At 31.2% G+C, this 9,704-nt stretch overlaps 1 long non-coding RNA gene across 1 annotated transcript; it reads right to left on the reverse strand.

Moving 5' to 3' along the window:
• Positions 1-1,841: 1,841 nt before the first annotated feature.
• LOC132053496 (uncharacterized) lies at positions 1,842-2,595 on the reverse strand. The gene is made up of 2 exons (XR_009414129.1): positions 2,162-2,595; positions 1,842-2,044 (listed from the first exon to the last, which is right to left on the reverse strand). It is a non-coding gene; the product is annotated as an uncharacterized LOC132053496 (long non-coding RNA).
• Positions 2,596-9,704: the final 7,109 nt, after the last annotated feature.

A 9,704-nucleotide genomic window follows, 5' to 3' on the forward strand; every position in this document is an offset into this window, starting at 1 on the left:
CCCCTCCATTCCAACTTATGTTGAAATTAACACTCCTTTTTTTGTTTTAAAAAAGTTGATAGCTTTCTAAATTTGGAATCTATTTAATTTAAACTTCTCATTGGAAACAGCCTCCCTACCTCACAAGGTAGGGGTAAGTTCTGCGTACACTCTACCATCGCCAGACTCCACTAGTGAAATTACACTGGATATGTTGTTGTATTTTATCTTTGTGAGATAAGCTTTGTAGTCACACAAATATTATGAAATATTTTAGACCCCAACTGACAGCCACACAACTGTTGTGACATATTTACAACCATAAGTTTAAAAAGTCTTCTATTTTTTCTTAAATTTCGTATCTATTCAAATTTTGAAAATGAGGGAGTAGATGATTCAACTGTGACTAAGTTTTATAAATTCTTAAAAGGTAGGGGTTTAGTGGAAAGCTAACCTAAGGGTGGTGTTAGCTCCTGTAGGTCCACATAAAGCACCTTTTCTCTTAGATTTCATTGTCATTCATTTACTACTACTCTCCAGTCAGATTTTATTTTAATCTTACCTATTCATTGAGGACCTATATCATGTTTTCTCAACTCAAACCTAATGGCAACAGGAACAATCAAACCTAGTCCTATTTGCAGAAAAAGAAAATAGAAGTAAAAAGGAACAATCACCAAATAGTACTTAACACTATTCAACATAACCTTTAAAAAAAAAAAAAAAAAAACAGACATTACTCCAGCTAGTGCTTTTTCCTATACAAAGCGGCTAGAAGTAGTGTCCAGATACTGCATGTATAATACTACTTATCGATCAGCTTCATGTTAGATGAAGAGTAATGCAAGTAGTGACAATGCCAAAAATTTTACTACGCGAATACTCCCTCTGTCCTAATGTTTGTGGCATTTTTCGTTTTCCGAGATTCAAATTGCATGAACTTTGACCAACATTTTACGATGTATTTTTCACCAAATCAATACTAGAAAAGTTGCAAATTATAGTACTTATCATGTAGTTTTCAAATATATAAATTTTAATCTTAAAATCTTAAGTTAATCTAATCCACTTTAGCTTCAAAGTTTAGTCAAATTGACTTTTGAAAAGCGAAAAGTGCCACATAAATTGGGACGGAGGGAGTATAAAGAAGTACACACGAATCAGTCAAAGAGATTGAATATTTCATATATAAAAAAATAAAAATAAAAATTGACCTTATATATACAATATATACGAACCCCCTTCCGTCCCCTAGCTCCACCCATGAATACAACCGTTGTTCAATGCGTTTAACTAAACCTGCTAAATTCCAACAAATACTGGTGTTTGAGAACTCTTAAAAGTTCAATACAAAAACCTTAAAAGTTGAACACATCAAATTTAAATTTTAGATCCGTCCTTTGTATCATGTCAATTGTAACATAGACAAATCTGAAGAATGCACCATAATCCTGGAATATCAACCTCCCATATGTTACTATGTAACTTTGTGGAGATTAATATACCTAGAGTGAGTTAGTTTCCCAACGTTGAAAAGTAGACTCAACTTGAAGTCATTGCATATAGACTTCAACACAAACAGTACAAACAAAACTCACTATTCTGAGAATACAGTAATAGCAGAATTGTAAACTAGGGAAACAATAAAATACAACAAAATCTTGATATTATCAAAAGAAAATGGTGAGATTTAACAGATATAGTAATACATCACGAGGTAGACGAAAGGTTAAGTTATTTCTAAAGATAGAATCTTGATAAGATAAATCTTAACTTAAAAAACATACTAGTCTGTGTTTGTGTTTGTGTTTGTGTGTGAAATGGAGAGATACATTTGTGCAGAAAACCAAAAGAAGAAAGGGTTTTGAACAGATCTGAATATTTGCAGAAAGAGATGTATCATGACCACAATCATAACATAATGATGAACAAAAGTATACCTCTTATTTACTGACAAAATAAACGACATAGTATGATAAAAGGCTGTAATGATGAAGAAAATGAGAAACAGAATGAAACAAACACTAAAGTCAAGATCCTTATCATTACACCAATCTGCAGAAACCTATAAAAGCCACGCGAGTTAGGTTACACAAACAAGTACAATTTGTCCCAAACGTTAAAATAACAAATAAATACACATGAAAAAATAATGTAAAAGAAATTAAAATATGAGCCTCACCTTTGTATATGCCAAAAGAGATCTCAAATTATAAAATTAATTATATGGTAGCAATCTTTGAGGGGAATGAAGCCTGGTCCGACGACATCCAAAAACCTGACCAAAATTCATAGATCTACATAAAAAAAGAGAATTTATAAAAGCATGTATATATGATAGATCTGTGCAAAAATTTGATCAAGATGAAGATTCCTCGAGCCAGACAACATTCCCCACAAATAGAAAGCTCCCTCTTTGATTTCTTGATTTTTTTTTTCTTTTTTTATTTTATCCCCCAAGACTTTCGCCCTTCTTTTAGGGGGATGAGAGGAAAATTGAGTGTGCGATGATGAAGGGAATGATTTGTTAGTTGGGGGGATTATAACGAGGGTAAAAGAGGAGTTAGAAATTGAAGTGCAAAGTGAAGAGGACAAAAGCTATGAGCATACTCTGACCCTACCAGCTGGACTTCCAGAAAGGACCATGACCCCCATGCACAACACTCCCCCCCCCCCCTCCCCACACCCACTTCTCTCTCTAACCTCTATCAAAGAATTCTAAATCTGTTTCTGTATACTTTGGAGCCGTTTGAACATGAAATGAAATCATGATGATTTGAAAGTTGAAGTTTTGTTTAGACATGCAATTTGAATGTCTTAGGATGTATTTTTTTTTATAGACTTAAAAACCTCACAACTTGTGTGAAACCATCAAAACTTTCCCAATTCTTATACAATCTTATTAAATGAGCAAGTCATAGTTCATAACAAAATTAATACGCTACTAGAAGGCCTTTCTTAAAAATACAACATCAATTGATCAAACTTTAGTTCAATGAAATAGAAAATTGAACATGAGTTGTAATATAATTATTCTTTAATATAATCTTCCCGCATGGTTGGTAAGAGTAAATTTGTTATAAATATACTACCAACTTATAGATCTTTTGATATTTGATATAAATGGTTAGTAAACATGATTGGTAAATATATCTACCAACTTATGGATCTATTTTTATAAAATATAAACTTATGGGTCAACTTTTACATTTAAAAATTTTGAAATCATGATTTGGAATCCCAAATCATGCTTTTTTGGATGATTTGATATTTCATCTCATGCGATGAAATCATGAGATGAAATCGCATGTCCAAATACTAATTTTATCTCATGAGATGAAATCGCATGCCCAAACGCCTACTTATAATAATATTGTGAATACACACACAATGAGATTAATAAGTTTTTTGGCTTTCCATTGGTGTTCGGTATTCGATTTAGAGCTCTACTAAAAAAACAAAAAGGGATTTACGCAGGATAGTTTTACTTTAAAAGTAAAATAGTTCATGGAGTATAAGGTTTGAAGTCAAGACCTTTAATCAAGAATTGAGATGCACTTGTTATCCCACCATAATCTTTGGCGGTCAATCAAATTAGATTAGAACACATAAATGTGGATAATAATACCCAAGCCTTGTCACTTTTTATCCCTCATTGAATGTGGATAATAATACCAAGATTAGTCAACTTTGGAAAAATTATCAGAATCACCTTATTACCTCTCAAAGCCTTTTTCACTAAAATATCATATGTTAAAATTGAAAACAAAAGTTTATCAAAGTCTTTATTAAAGGTGATGACATATTTTATGTCATTAACTTAACTACCTAATAGATGAATAAAAATACACGCAAAAAATTTTAAAAATTTGAATTGAAAGTGGCTAATTAAAACATTTTATTAGAAGTTGAGGTGTTCAATTATAAGAGAACTTAGTTTGAGTATCTAAATGGAATATTCTGACAAATTTAAGTGACTCACTATGTGTTAAGCCAAAAATTCAAGCCTTTTTTTTTTCCACCTATGGGATGTGATAGAAACGTAAAGTTAATGACCTAGTACACATAATTATCAGTGCTCAACAGAGGTGAATGAGCTAAGTCAGTGGAGTCAGTAAAAGACATTCCAAGTGATTAATTGCTGTAAATTGAACACAAAAGAACGCAATTAGATTTTGTAATACTACTCCGAGACTTATTGATTGTGTCATCCCCAGTGGTAAATAAAACAAAACATACAATAAATAACACACTGACAATCACTAAAAACGGTGTTTTAATATGGTCGTGAGAGCAGTGGCCTATGAATCAAAGAAGGCAGGTACAGCCACATGTAGCCAAGCATTTTTTTTCAGTTTTATTTTACTTGGTCAACTAAGACCAAAATACTCCATTTTAGAGGAAGATGAGACACTAACACAAAGTAAATGTAGGATGATGAGAGACTAAAACAAAGTAAATGTAGGATGATGATGAGTGCGTAATAATTACTGCCCGTTGACTTTTACTTATCCAGTATACTAAAGATATATTTTCACTATTATCATTACCTTTTAGATATCGAAAGACAATTTTTTCGCTTTTTGTTTACCCATAGTATTAATTACTAATTTCAAACCATTTTCAAGTCCATTTAAGAATATGCACCAATTAATATGGGTATCATGATAAATTATGTACTTCATTTATTATTTTTTAAGGGGTGTGTAAAATCCATAGTTAACAAGTAAAAGTGAACGGAGGGAGTAGTACTCTTTTGACCTTTCTTACCGGTCAATTCAATTTTAGACACACATTTACTACTCTTCCTGCTCTAATTCATGTGATATAATTTGATTCAGAATAAAGTTTTAAGAATAATATTTCCTTTATTTCAATTTATTTGTCTTATTTTCTTTTTAGTCTGTTCTATAAAGAATGTTACTTTCTATATTTGGTAACTTACACCCAACATCTTACATGACATACTATCTACGCCTCAATTATGTATCGTGATTTCTACAAAATAATGTGTCAAATTATTTGTCATGCCCTTTATGGTAATTGTTCTTGAAGACTACAAACACCACAATTATAAGGAGATGACACATAAATACAGTAAATATTCAATGAAGAGAGATTATATCTTAAGATTTAAATAAGGGTAAAATAGTAAAAAAAAAAAAAAAAAAAAAAAAACCTCCTAGTTAATGTTTTCTTAAGGGGCGTGTAAAAGTGAAACACGATAGATAATTTGAGACGGAGGGAGTATTTAAGATCACAAGAATCAAAGGGCATTTTAGTACATTATATACATCTTTAATTTAAGAGCATAAGATTCAAAAAGTCTTTTATTTTTTTAAACTTTGTATTGAGTCAAACTAAGACAAATAAAATGAAACGAATGGAGTAATTTTTAAAACTTGTGATTTTAAACACGTGATAACAATTATGTAAATTATAAGATGTTGGAATCTTGTAGTTTTAAATACGTATTATAATGCTTGTAACAATAAAAGACTCTCATCAAAGGTAACAAGAAAAGTTTAAATTTAATTACTTTTAAAAATATGTCATGCTTTTTTTAACAAACCAAGTGTCACATAAAATGGAACTTTAAGAATAATGTTTATTATAAGAGATATTTGATTGGATTAGCATTATCTCTGTGGTCAATGAAGTGGGAGGAGAATCAAGAGATCTCAAGTTCAAATCCTGGTGGAGACAAAAATATGTAGGTGATTTCTTCTCATATGTCTAAGCCTTGGTGGATAGAGTTAACTGTCACTTGTTGCTTGTGGAAGGTAGCAAGTATCATTGGGAATTAGTTAAGGTGCACACAAAAAAAAAAAAAAAAAGATGAGTAAATTACTCATTTAGTTCCTTTTACTTGATCCTTGTTGACTTGACACACCCCTTAAAAAACTATTTATTATGAGTTTGTTTCTAAATTCTTCTTATGCTTTGGAAATCTAAGTTTGACTAGTAGTACTTTAAGTACTCCCTTCGTCTCAATTATCTGTCATGATTCCATTTTACGCACCCCTTGAGAAATATTCGCTCCGTCCATTTCTACTTGTCATGTATTAACTTGGTACATCTATTAAGGATCCAAAGTAGAATGATAATTTTACTATATCACCCTACAATAAATGCAATGTTTTGGGAAATACATTGAGAAATGATTATAATAAGTAATAAGAGTAAATTAGGAACTAAGTGTTAAATTATGTCTTGATTTTCTAAACTGAGCAAGTAAAAGTGGACATCTATTTTAAGGATAGAGGACAAGTAAAAATGGACCGAGGGAGTACTAATTAAGAGGGTCTTTTTAAACTATTTTATCCTTCATTGATATCTAAAGAATCATAACATCACCCCGTAATTGAGATGTTTGTAGTATTCAAGAACAAGTACCATTAAGGGTAAAATGGGGATTTTTTTCTTGAACTTCTAAAACGATAAATAATTTGATACAACTATTTTTAGAAAGCACGAGAGATAATTTGAGACGGGGAAATAGTTACTTAATCATAAGGGTAATATTGTAAGAAAAAATAAATCTCTTTTGATTTGCTAAAATGGACAGGTAAAAAAGAAAAATCTATTTTTAATATAAGGATAAGTAAAAAAGGAACGAAGGGAGTAATTGAGTAAATTATATATAGGCATTCTTTTGTTAGCATGGATAGAAAAATAGTAATTAATATCTTCTTGATTCTAGTAAGCAACAAATATTTTGGGACCAAGTTTTATTGTTAAAGTGACAGATAGGGGTAGGCGTTCGTGCAATTCACACTGTATATGAAAATTTCGATTTGAATTTTTGATTTTCGAATTCAAGAAACTAAAATCCAAATCCAATCCAAATAAGTTCGAGAATTCAAGAAACTAAAATCCAATCTAAATAAGTTCGAATTGGACCAATATTTTCAATTTCGATTTCGGACTAATCGTTTTGATTATTTCAGATATTCGGTTTCAAGCCTATAAGGTAAGTTTCTTTTCCTATAAACATGAACATCCTAATAAAGTATTCATGTCATATTGTCCTAATAACTTCTCATTTCCATCACAATCATCCAAATAGAATGTTCATTCAAGTCATGAAATCATTATCGAGGAATGCCTAATCTAAACAAAGGAAAATCATGTCCAGATAGATCACACTACTAATAGTTCATATTCAAGTCAATCATGACTCAATCCTTATAAACTCTATGTAATTCGAACATTCATTAATATGCTTCCTTACGGATCCAATGTCACAGCTCTTCAAATGAGTTGGGTTTTTATGTTACCCAATCTATGCCCGATAGAAGTAGTAAATAATTTAATAATGCACTGGCAATTTCAAGAAATTTCTTATTTTAGGTGAATCATGTACTGTTTTCTTAAATACTCCCTCCGGATCAAAAAGAAAGATTTACTTAACTATTTGCACACCCTTTAAAAAAATACTAACTCTTAAAAAAAAAAAAAGTAATTTGATTAAATTGGCCCTAATTAAATAGGTATTGGGATTTAATCACATAACACTTAATAGGGATAAATCTGAAAAAATAAAATTAATTCTTTTTTAATTTGATAAGTGAATACTTTTTTTTATAGAAAAAAAGTTAAGTTGACATTCTTTTTAATCCGGAGGGAGTTCATTAGGTGCCCTAATTGTATAAGACACTTTAAAAAAAAAAAAAAAACTATAGATAAGGAGAAGTGATATGGTACATGTGGAATTTAATAAGAGGCCATACAAGTAAGTCAGAGGAGTAGTTGAGTTATGAGCTGCTCGATAGTTGGGAAAACACAAATAAAAAAAAGAAATATCAACAATATTTTACATACTCCAAGACAAATATGTACTCCTATAGTGTATATGACCATGGGTCCATGAACTTTTGAATTTGAAAAAAGAGGACCCTCGTTTATAGCGTACCTTTTGGAACAAAAATCGATAGGACGACCGACAGATTGGGTCAGGTCTCTATCTCTTTCCCTCTGTCTCTTTCTCTCCTTACTTTTTCTTGTAACCTTTCTCTAATTGTATCTATGCATTTATTGCGATAGTATTTGTACGAGAATTTAGTCATTCAGATTTCCAAACATAGAGAGTTAAGGCCTTAGGGTTGGTTTGGTCGAGAGTATTTGAATATTTTACTCCATCGATTTACTTTTATTTATCCATTATAACTTTTGCACACTCTTAATAAATAATAAATGAAATACTTAATTTATCATGATATCCATATTAATTGGTATAAATTCTTAAAGTATCTTAAAGATGGTTTGAAATGGAGTTAATTAAGCAAAGGCCATCCATGTTTTAACAATTGCCTAGAAATATCAATTATGTTTTTTTTTAGGATTAGAATATGACTCAACTATTCCGATTTTCCTCAAAATATACTTAACACTACGAAATCTTCCTTCTCTCATAGTTGGCATGTCATGTCACGTCACATTAAAATTCTATTTTTTTAATAATAAATTTATTTAACTTATCAAACCCATTTAACCCAACCCAACCCCATTTTACCAACCTAACCCATGTCTCATACCCATTTAACTAACCCGGTTTAAAAACATCTAAAGAAGCGTAACTTTCATATCCAATTTTCTTTTTGGTTTTTTGTCTACCAGGGACTGGATTTTATTCCTAGCTCAATCTCTGGCTTGGAATATGTTGCTGACTTATCAATCATATAATGACCTGATAATGGGTTTAATTTGTAGATTGATAGATCAAAATTTTACGTTGACAGATGCTTCAAAACCGATTATAAATACGCAACTAAATGTTTTATAGTAACATTGACAATTAACCTAATGATAAGCATAAAAATAATCTGCTTATAATGACTAAACTAGTTAATGTAATAACGTAAAAATTAATTACATTGTCACAGTATAAAATTCAAATCATATGATAAATTGCTATATTGTTTTTTATCAAAAGAGTTGGAGTATATATGGTCACAATACATCTTGTTCTGATCTTGATTTGGTTTGTCTACAGTATTTATACAATTTGTTTTATTAAAAAAAAAACATACAATTTAGTTGGATTAAATGGGTTTGATGAGTTAATAAATTTATTATTAAAAAAGATAAATTTTTAATATGACATGACATGCTAATTAGGAGAGAAAGAGTGTTTTGTGGTGTTAAGTATATTTTGAGGAAAATAGTAATAATTGAATGATATTCTAGTCCTAAAAGAAACATAAGTGATATTTGTAGGCAATTGTCAAAACATGGGTGACCTTCTGTAACACCCCGTAAACTTGAACTAGGTGTGAATATGTAAAAATCTAGTATTAAGATGATATTTTATCTATATGAATCCATTCTTGGTGAATTCGGGTGGAGGATGGTCGTTTTGAAGTCAAACCAATTAGTGAAGTTCTTAAGGCCTCTTAAATTCGCTAAGTTTTGGTAGGTTCTGTTTCTACGGCGATTTTCATGAAAATGTGTTGTGAATTTGGAAACACTTCCTCAATAAAAGTTGTAGACCTTTGAAATATCTTTCCAACGGTAGGTCGCCCGGCCCAAACGGAGTTACGTACAAGAAGTTATGTCCATTTTACCGAACACCGTGCGTAACCGACACACACCGCCTTTTCAGGCGCGTGGGGGCGCGTGCGATGGCCCCGCATCGCGGGCCGATCGCGCGCAAGTCTGAGTATTGAGCTGCAGAACATTACGCGATGGTCCCGCATCGCGGACCAATCCGCGAATCGGGTCGG

Source organism: Lycium ferocissimum, chromosome 4 (genome assembly GCF_029784015.1).
Source record: "Lycium ferocissimum isolate CSIRO_LF1 chromosome 4, AGI_CSIRO_Lferr_CH_V1, whole genome shotgun sequence".
Classification (NCBI taxonomy): domain Eukaryota; kingdom Viridiplantae; phylum Streptophyta; class Magnoliopsida; order Solanales; family Solanaceae; genus Lycium; species Lycium ferocissimum.